Consider the following 10,772-nt stretch of genomic DNA (forward strand, 5'->3'; position numbering starts at 1 on the left):
CAAGTTGAACAATCATGCGCGTATTTGGGGGGGCTTTGGGGCGCCAGCCCCGGGGTCAAAGCAGGGGCGGCCAAATCGAAGGGGCGGCGGAAGAAGAAGGGGCGGCAAAAAGAGGGGCGGCGGAAGAAAAAGGGGCGGCAAAAAGAATTAGTAAAGAAAAAAGGGGCGGAAAATTTGAAAAAATTGTACTATACATCAAAATGTGTTGCTTTTGGGGCGCTAGCGCCTATAAATCCTTTTTTTTTAATTTTTTTTTTGCTCTTCACTTTTTCAAACGACCTTAAAAAATTGGGGCAACCTTTTCGGGCTGTTGAGGAAGAGGCGGCAAAATTGAATTTTCTTCAGCCCCCCGGGGTAGGGGCGGCCACGGTACGCCACTGACAATGATGGCGCTATGTATCTCAAATCTTGTTTGCATCTTTCCAAGGGCTAGACACTTATATAATGGTATTAGAATATCAGAAAAATACTAACAATGGCAAGGAAATTTTCAAAAAAAAAGTTTTATCATGAAATGTAAGGAATAAATCATATTATTTGGCTAATTTTATTTTCAAAATAATGCCCTCAATTTGCACAAAAATGTAAAGTTTATAGAATAAAAATTACCACAAAAACGTCGAAAAAACTGATACTTTGATATAGAAACGAAACCCTATCTTAACAATGGCTTAATGATTATGTTACAGTATGTTAGCTGTTGGTATTGTCCAGTCCAGGTCTAGAATTGAACATTATACAAAGCCTTTTGTTATAAAAACTAATAAATGACCACTTCAAACAACCGAAATAGCTCCCCGATCGTACATACATGTATATTATTATTGAGCAATGTGTACACAGTTTATAATCACTCATTGGATTCAATGATAATACATGCACGAGACATGTTAGCCATCCCTCGATCGGTGAACTCGGATTAAAACCGGATACATCCGGATTTAATATAAAAACTTAAATTTTACTGTAATTAAAGCACTTCAGGCTTAGTATCACATGGTATTTAAGTACAACATTCAGCATTACAATCATACAAACAGTAGAAATTTGAAAATATTTAGTGCGTCGCTGTGGAGTAAGTCGCGCGTTATGGCTTTAAGGCCTCAGAAAGCGACATTTTCACGTATTTTTGTGGGATCTGAGGGCACATCACATATATCGAATTGCATTTTAAATCTGAGGAATGTCCTTCTGATATCCAATATTTATTTATTTTTTATTCGCGATATAATACATGTTTTATGCCAAATGATTAAAAATTGATAGTTTGAAATTTGACATGCCTGTAAGTAAATTATTTAAATCTAATGATAGATATGTACTTAAAGTGTATGTAGCTGGGATGAAAAGTTATCCATCATTTGAAAAATTTTACTATTCGTATTGACATATTATTGTTTTAAAGCGATATTGTAACATTTGCTGAGAAGGACGCCCTCAATATTTGTTACACGATTGTAATTCACTTTCAATATGTGTCATTTTATGAGAATAGTGTTTTACTTTGTGGTTGCATTGGTTGAGTTTAGGGGCATGTGAGGCCCACGGATTGCCTCTTATGCTACATCGGTGGGTCTCTCATGCTTCATAAGGATGGAGATGGGTGTGTCACAGCTTTTTGTACCTTTAGTGGTTGTGTATTGTGCAGCTGGCCTGCTTTTAATTTTTATCCATAGTTAATATTCATTTAATATTTTAGCTATATTAATCTTTGTACATTAAGTAGTTTTATTATTGTGTAAAGCGCATTCACAATGCGCTATAAATACTGTAATATAATAATGATAATAATAATAATAATAATAATATAATAATTATTATTATTATCATTATTATTATTATTATTATTATTATTATTATTATTATTATTATTATTATTATTATTAGTGTTATTATTAGTGTTATTATTATTATTATTATTATTATTATTATTATTATTATTATTATTATTATTATTATTATTATTATTATTTATAAAGTTTAAGTTTTTAAGTTTTAAATTTGAATGTCGGGATGCAGATCACTTTTGAAACAAAAGAAGAAAGCCAGATTTTTGGTAATGTAATGGCACTCTTTCAATTGATGACATCCTCAAATCATCACTGTGCTTTCGTTTAGAAGATAGCTGAACCTATCTTGACACTTTTTGTCGCCTTCTGTGTATTTGATATGGTATAATGAGCTAGTTCAAAGTTAGACCATTTTACCTCATTAGGAAAGACCCTCTAGAGGGCGACAGACAAACCCTATACGCCTCATTGATAACAAATTAAAATAACATATCTCACAAAAGATAGATCATTTTACAATATTAATGATTCGAAAAATGTTTATTTTTGATACAAGGTGAAACAATCTAAAACAATCAAACTTCCTAAAAACGGTTGTTATTTTAAGATTACTAAACCAAATTAGCCAATGTTTTGGAAATAAATAGATATTTTCGAATATTATGTGTTTATTAATTTATTTGATTGAAAAAGAAAAACGCCAAGTGGTCAGACTTTAAAGCTCTTTTTCTCGAAACAGTAATTTTCAAGTTAAATCGTTTTACCAAATCAGGGCCGTTATGGACAAGCAAACGATATAAACATCTACCAAAAACGTAATTATCCCCTTTAAGGGATCTGGAATGAGCGTTTCGACAGTATTTTTTGTGGGACATGAGAGCACATCAGACATCGAATTTCATTCTGAATACGTAGAATGTCTTTCTGATATCAAATAATTTTCTTTTTTTTTTAAATTCGCGATATAATGCAAATTTTATGACAAATTATTAAAATTTAATATTTTTCACATTTTTGATATATAACAGTCCTCGAAGTCAATTTTATCAATCTAATAATTTATACTTAGAGTGTATGTAGGTGGGATGAAAAGCCGACGATCAATTGAAAATGTTGACCTTTCATATTGAAGACCTAATTTATTTTGGTGTTTTGGGTAAAAAATCCATATCTTCAATACAAAAGGTCAAAATTTTCAATTGATCGTCGGCTTTTCATCCCACCTACATACACTAAAACGTTTTCTGACAACCTTGTATAACCTTTTGCGAATGCTGTCGAAAACGTTTTGTGTTTGCTGGGTACCATCGTGAAGCGTAATGGCTCCAAAATAGGCTGTTCCGTTTAATTTACATACTCCCTCTGAAATGGCTGTTCTATTTAATTTAGATATTCCCTCTGGGATAATTTTCCCTAATCATATTGCATAGCCTCACTGTGAATAAGAGAGACTGACAAAAGCAACCTATGGAGAGTAAGAGGGACGACTCCCCTGGGAGGGGGCCACGGGGTCGAATGAATTAACGAACATAAACTTCTTGACAGAACTACACTCACCCACCGAGTCTGAACCCCGTACAACCTACTACGGCCTCACATTAGCAGTTACAGACAGACAAACATATCTTCAGACAAATCTACAGACAACTCATCAGACAGATCTGCAGAGAATAGCGTATTATTATATTATGTACATAATATATGAGCCCCATAATATAGCATATTATGGGCCCCAGTTTTACTACTTACACATTTTTCGCCCAATTTTCTTTATTATATGTGGTTCAAGAGTGCAACCTACATTAAAATAAAGCTCGTGAATTGGATTTTCAGTTTTTCAACATTTTCCTCCCAATTCGGCGACTTTTTACAATTTCTTTATTTTTAATTGCCATAAGAGTGCAACCTACATTAAAATAAAGCTTTTGACTTGAACTTTCACTTTTTACACATTTTCCACCCCTTAATTGGGCGACCTTTTGCAATTTCTTTATTTTAAATCCTCAGCAAATAAGGACTGTAACTGAGCTTGGGGACACTGATAACATGCGGGTATAGTTGTATTATATAAGGTCATCTAGTTTAGGTACTCCTACCCAATGACTACTTTTTAGGTGCGGATGCTAAATGACCTTCTTTTTTCTAGAATTGTATCATCAAAATGCGACAAAATATTACAGAAAATTTCAAATTCTCTTATTTCAGCAAATTTGTATTGTAAATGTGGGAAATTTGGAACAAAAAAATGATTTTTTTTACACCCAATGACCCCCTTTTTCAAAATAGTATACCCAATAACCCCCTTTTTCATTTATCTTGTACCCAATAACCCCCCTTAAAACAACGATTTGTACCGATAGAACGTACTTCGCAACGTCGGTAGGCACTTACCCGTCCCTTCTGAAGTTGAGTGCCCCCGGGCCACAAACACTTTGTTTCGGAAATATTTGGAAACACAGCTTTACACTATTTTTTTTAATTTCATTCTTATTTAACCTTGGTTGACCTTTCAATGCACTAGCATTGTTCTCCCAAGGTGCCCAGGTAAACGATTCGTTGTATACGATTCGCGAAATCAACATTTAAGAATTGGGCTTGTTTGGGTGTGAGATATAGGCAGAGAGGGGAGAGGGGGAGGAGAGTTAGAGAGAGATAGGGATAGAGAGAAATAGAGAAATAGAGGGGTGATACATGTAGGGTTGTGACGAGACCCTTCAAAACATCCCTAGTTGTCTCCAAACTGTTTAGTCAGTAAATTTCATTTTTCAACAGATAATGGCGGAGCTAGCGTCGGCAACAACTGGCCGCTTCGTGGACAGAAAGCAACACTCTGGGAAGGCGGAGTCCGTGGTGTTGGATTCGTAAACAGCCCATTAATTCCACCACATTCAAAGGGACGTGTTAGTCATGACCTGATGCATGTTACTGATTGGTTTCCTACATTTGTCCAGGGCCTCGCTGGGGGGTCCTTAAATGGAACGAAGCCTCTTGATGGATTCAATATGTGGGAGACTATACGGTATGTGGTGGTATAAGATTAGGCCATCTTAATTTAATAGTTCGTCTCAAAGCCCTTCCCAACTTGAAAACCTAATGCGGAATGCGATATTTAGGAGGTTTTATATTTTTTACTTTTAATTTTTTTTTATCTGTGGGACGAGCTTTTTGACAAGAATTTATCAGCTTCTCATCTGTCAAGGAGTTTTCACTGTGGTCAAGATGGAGAATTTTATTGAGATTAAGGATTAGGCTATTTTGACGCGTTGACGTTTGACGATGTCAGACGTGATATTTTTGTGTAGTGGATTTGAAAAAAAAAATAAAACAGTGGACAAAAACTGAAATTTACTCAATCCAGTGGGAATAACGTGCAAAAAGCGGGCGATTTTCATAACGCGCGCGGGGGCTTTGAGACGATCTTTTAAATTGAGATGGCCTTAGACAAACTTGCTAATAGTAGTTTTATGTATTTGTTTTTGTTTAACGAGAGTCATTCCTCCTAAAATCGTGTTGGAAATACACCCGCACATGCTGGTACAATTACAAAGCCCGCGGGCACTCTCACTTTGGCATGTTTGGAGGCCGTTAATACCCCCTTTTTCAGCATCGCTGTAACCCAAAGACCATTTTTTATGATCCCATGCTCTGTCACCCAAAGACCCCTTTGATCCATCACCCATTTGAACGGCGTTGGCTTAAATCAGGACTCGAAGTCGACAGGCAAACCTACAGAGAGCAATGCAAGCTATATGGTAATTCGCTGGAAGATGCAAAGACTGATTACCACAGATCTCAGATCGCGAACTGTGACTCTAAACAACTCTTCCGCACCATTGATAAGATATGTGGCTTCAAAACCAACGCTGTCTTACCTTCGGGTGATCGAGTTACAGTTGCTAATGACTTTGGTGGTTATTTCACCAGTAAGATCGCAAAGATCAGGTCTGATTTGGACACTCCTTGTTCTGATAGTCTTCCGGCATCTCCAGAAGCTATGTGCGCCACAAAGTTGTATGAATATGATGAGCTCTCTGAAGATGATATCAGAAAACTGATATTTGACATGTCACCGAAATCCTGCTCGTTGGACCCATTGCCTACTTGGCTACTCAAACGCTGTATTGATGAACTGTTGCCTGCCATAACAAGGATTATCAACTTTTCGCTGAAACATGGGAATGTGCCACATTGTATGAAGAGAGCCCACATCACTCCTGTCATCAAGAAATCGAACGCTGATCCCGAGGTGCTGTCGCACTATAGACCGATTTCCAACCTGTCTTTCTTGTCCAAAGTAGTAGAACGTGCTGCCGCTGAACAACTTCATAAGTACATGAATGATAACCGTCTCTACGCAAAACACCAGTCTGCATACAGAACACATTGCAGTACAGAAACCGCACTCCTGCGAACCCAGAACGACTTGTTGTGTGCGCTTGACTGTCATAAAGAAGCGATCCTAGTGCTGCTAGATCTGTCAGCCGCATTTGACACTCTAGACCATGGTATTTTGCTTAATCGCTTACAAAGTAGATATGGAATCACAGGAAGTGCTGTAAAATGGTTCGAGTCGTACATATCTGATCGCGAGCAGGCCGTGGCTGTAGATTCGCACATATCGCGTAGGCACAGTTTAGAATATGGTGTGCCCCAGGGATCTGTTATGGGGCCGTCAATATTCATTATGTATACGGCCCCATTAGAAGATGTTATAACAAATCACGGTATTAACTGTTTGTCGTATGCGGATGACACACAACTGTACTGCTCCTTCCATCCTTCGCAGAGATCTCAATCTGTTTCTAATCTGGAACATTGTCTTCAGGATGTCAAAGCGTGGAATTTAGCAAACAAGCTCAAGCTAAATGATGCGAAAACTGAGGTTTTGCACATTAGTTCGCGATTTACCTGCACTGTTCCCCTTGAGAGTGTGAAAGTAGGGCAAAGTCATATCGCCCCGGTAGATTCGGTTCGTAATCTTGGTGTCACGTTTGACAAACATCTGACAATGTGTGAACACGTGAACAATGTTTGCAAGTCCGCATCATACGCTCTTCGCTCCATTGGACAAATCAGAAAGTATCTGGATCGTGCCTCCGCTGAACAACTCATTCACGCTTTTGTGACCTCCAGGCTGGACTATTGTAACAGTCTGCTGCTGGGATTACCTGACAAGCTCATCACTAAGTTACAGAAGATCCAGAACGCTGCTGCAAGGCTGGTAACTGGTGCAAGGAAGCGCGATCACATCACTCAAATCCTGAATGACCTCCACTGGCTACCGGTTAAAAAGCGTATCATTTTCAAGACTTTACTTCTTACCTTCAAAGCTCTCAACAATGCATCCCCGGACTATTTACGCGAACTTCTTGTGCCATATCAACCAAAAATCAATCTTCGCTCAAGCTCGCAAAACCTTCTTGTCGTTCCTAAGTGCAATACTAAGACTTACGGTGATCGGGCTTTTTCGGTTGCAGCCCCCAGACTCTGGAACAGTCTGCCATTACACCGTCGGGGCTCTAATTCCATTGACCGGTTCAAATCCGCGCTGAAAACACATTTGTTCACCACAGACTGATTGTCGCTTCCTTGTCATCGGCATCTACTGTTTCCTTATGTATATTATGTTGTTGAAACTGATTTTGTAATAGTTACTTGCCTTTATGTTGCTCCTTCGTGTGTATTTTATTGCTATAGTTGTTTTAAAGTTGAAGCTATTGTTGGGCATGCTATGTATATTTTGCCTTGCATGCTTAATTATTATACTTTGCACTTTAATTATGTTTGTGGTTTTTAAAGTTGTTGTTATCATGTATATTTTCCCTTGAATGCTTTTTGTTGTATTTTTTAGATGTTAAAGATGTTTGTAAAGCGCATTGAGAGCATTTCTGCTGTAATGCGCTATAAAGTACTTTGTATTATTATTATTATTATTATTTGTGAGCGGTGGAGCGTCAATGACCTCAAATTTGACCCGTTTTCCAGTATAATTCGTATTATGCATGCCATTTATTAACAACAGCCTCGATTTTCACATTTTTGGTGTCTAATGAAAGATATTGAAATTATCTATCAAACAAAACCAATAATAATGAGATTTAACAATGTTTCGACCCTAATTTTGAGCCAAAAACGTCAAAATTGAGCATTTTTACCCATAATTTGCAAATTGACCTGACATAAAACTTAGAATTTCCTGAAAAGCGTGAATGTATTACTTAAACATTCTTACTCAAAAACTGACACATTATGTTCACAAAAAGATGACCAAATACAATGTGTGTGGGTAAAGTCGTTTTTGGGCAAGGACATTTAAAGTTTGAGTTAGGGTTAGGGTTAGGGAATCATTCTTGACCCGATGGTTGGAATACATCGCTTACCAGAACAACATAGCTGCGGCGCGACGAGTTTCCGATGCGGTCCGGATGTGTCCGGTATAATTTGTTGCAGAACACTTTGGTTAAAAGATGATCTGGATGTGTTTATACAACTCTTCGTATCGAGCTGCATCATTGTCCGACGTGTTATGGATGTGTTCAGTTTGTACTCAGAATAATACTCATTTTTATTGGCGAGATGTGTTCTGGATTAATGTCCAACTTCTTTGCCCGACGCGTTCTGGATGTGTGCTGTTTGTGTTCTCAGTAGAACACTTTTAGCGATATATGTTCTGGATGTGTTCCACAGAACACTACATGTCCAACTTCATTGCCCGACGCGTTTTGCATGTGTTCGGTATGTGTCCTCAGTAGAACACTATTAGCGAGGTGTGTTCTGGATGTGTTCTACAAAACACTGCATGTTCAACTTCATAGCCCGACGTGTTCTGGATGTGTTCTGTACTTGTTCTCCGTAGAACACTTTTAGCGAGGTATGTTCTGGATGTGTTCCGCAGAACACTACATGTCAAACTTCATTGCCCGACGCATTCTGCATGTGTTTGTATGTCAGTGTTCTCAGCAGAACACTATATATTAGCGATATGTGTTCTGGATGTGTTCTATTATGTGTTCTCAGTAGAACACTATCAGCGATCGAGATGTATTCTGGATGTGTTATCAGTAGAACACTATCAGCGAGATATGTTCTGGATATGTTCTAAAGAACACTACATGGTGTGCTCTACAGATGTTCTGAAACCGTTATAGTGTTCTAGTGATGGTATTTGAACACATGCAGAACACGTCCGGACGCGTCACATAAGCTAACCCTAACCCAAAATCTAACCATAACTCTAATTTTAACTGTAATCCTAACCTAAAATGCACTAAACCCTAACTTTAACCATTTTCGGGATAATGACCATTCTGATTTTGTTCCCAGCAAAAGCAGGCCCTACACCCCCTCTACGGTACGACAAAATTATTATTTTGAGGTATTACCGATTCTGTGGGACTTCGTATGATGATTGCAAATCGATAAGCAGAGGACATTTGAATTCATATTAACCGAAAAGGCCTATGTGTACATGTATAATATTATGTATAAACACATCCAAACTTTTCATACGCAGTGATAAAAAGCCAAGTGTACGGATGGAAATTCTACACAACATTGACCCAATGATTACAACGAAAGAAATCCCAGCACACTTCAGTCACAGTGAAGAGTTATTTACACCCACGACTAATGCTGCTATTCGTGTTGGGGATTGGAAACTTATTACGCATGAGTCCAGTAAGTTGTCTTCGCTTTCATCTTTGTACCCTCTAAATTATATACAGAATCCCAGAAATAGGCCCTACTGAGCCGATGGTCTCGCCATTCAATAAAAGAATTTACTTAGAAAAGGACTCAACGCAAAATGTATTAAAACCTTTTCCATAAAACATTTTATTTTTCATCTTAGAAGTAAGCTAGAGACGCGGTAATAATTATCAGACAAGTAGAACAAAAGTAAACTCATTCCTGTCATAAATTTAAATTTTAAAAATAATATTAAAATTTCAATATGATATTTATTATATACATTTGTAAATTTTCAATTTTACAGTCACGACTGAAAACTATGGCAAACTACGTTTACAGTAATATCAAACCTGTCAAGCATGATATCTATGTTTGAGAAGATTTGTCCACCTCTGAGAAAAACTTTCTTTTTTAGTGATCCGGCGACCAAATCTACCACATTTCACATAGCATACGAAACATGGATCTAAAACATTAAGACTGACTTGGTACTTGAACCCATGCATAAATGCATATGCATAGTATCAACACTAAGCATATGCATATTGCGGCACCTACCAACAGCACAACCCGATATCGTGCGTAAAGAAAGACTGAAGGATTCATCAAGTTTAATCTTATCCTATGCGTGCACAAATAAGGTTCTTGAACTCTCCTTTATGTATATAGAACCTTTTAAATGGTTCTATGATGAATCAAGAACGAGTCTTGAAGGACCAGAAAGAACCATTTTGGGGTTTCAATTTCCAAGAACCATTTTTAAGAATGATAATTATGTTCAATATCTGATGTGACTTTATTACATGTTGTTTTTTCTTCCTCCTTCTACTCACTTTACCATGTTTACAGAGAAAGGAGATTGGATAATACCACCAGAATTAAAATCCACTTTACGTAAACCAGCTGCCATTAACACCTACCAACCCATATGGTTGTTTAACATTAAAACGGATCCATTCGAAGGCACATCCTGAAAAAGTGCGAGAATTATTAGAAAGATTGCAACATTATAATCGAACTTCAGTTCCCATTTTTTACCCTAATTGTGATATCAAAGGGTCTCCTAGTCGATATTCCAATTTTTGGATTCCCTGGGGTGAAACTGATTGGAAACAATTTACACAAATAAAAAGCGACTCTCGCGAGAACTGAAAATACTACTTTCAACTAAAATAAAAAAAGGAATAGGGCGCCCAATTTGAGCTTGGATGTGATGTGAGGAAAAGCAAGGGGTTTGATTTGTTCAACGAATTTCATCAGCAACAAAGGGAAGAATATCAAATTTAAAGGATA

General features: G+C 37.4%; 1 long non-coding RNA gene across 1 annotated transcript; it reads left to right on the forward strand.

Moving 5' to 3' along the window:
* Window positions 1-4,557: 4,557 nt before the first annotated feature.
* On the forward strand, window positions 4,558-10,436 carry LOC140142725 (uncharacterized). The gene is made up of 3 exons (XR_011857569.1): window positions 4,558-4,809; window positions 9,304-9,467; window positions 10,329-10,436. It is a non-coding gene; the product is annotated as an uncharacterized lncRNA (long non-coding RNA).
* Window positions 10,437-10,772: the final 336 nt, after the last annotated feature.

Source organism: Amphiura filiformis, chromosome 20 (assembly GCF_039555335.1).
Source record: "Amphiura filiformis chromosome 20, Afil_fr2py, whole genome shotgun sequence".
NCBI classification, from domain to species: Eukaryota; Metazoa; Echinodermata; class Ophiuroidea; order Amphilepidida; family Amphiuridae; genus Amphiura; species Amphiura filiformis.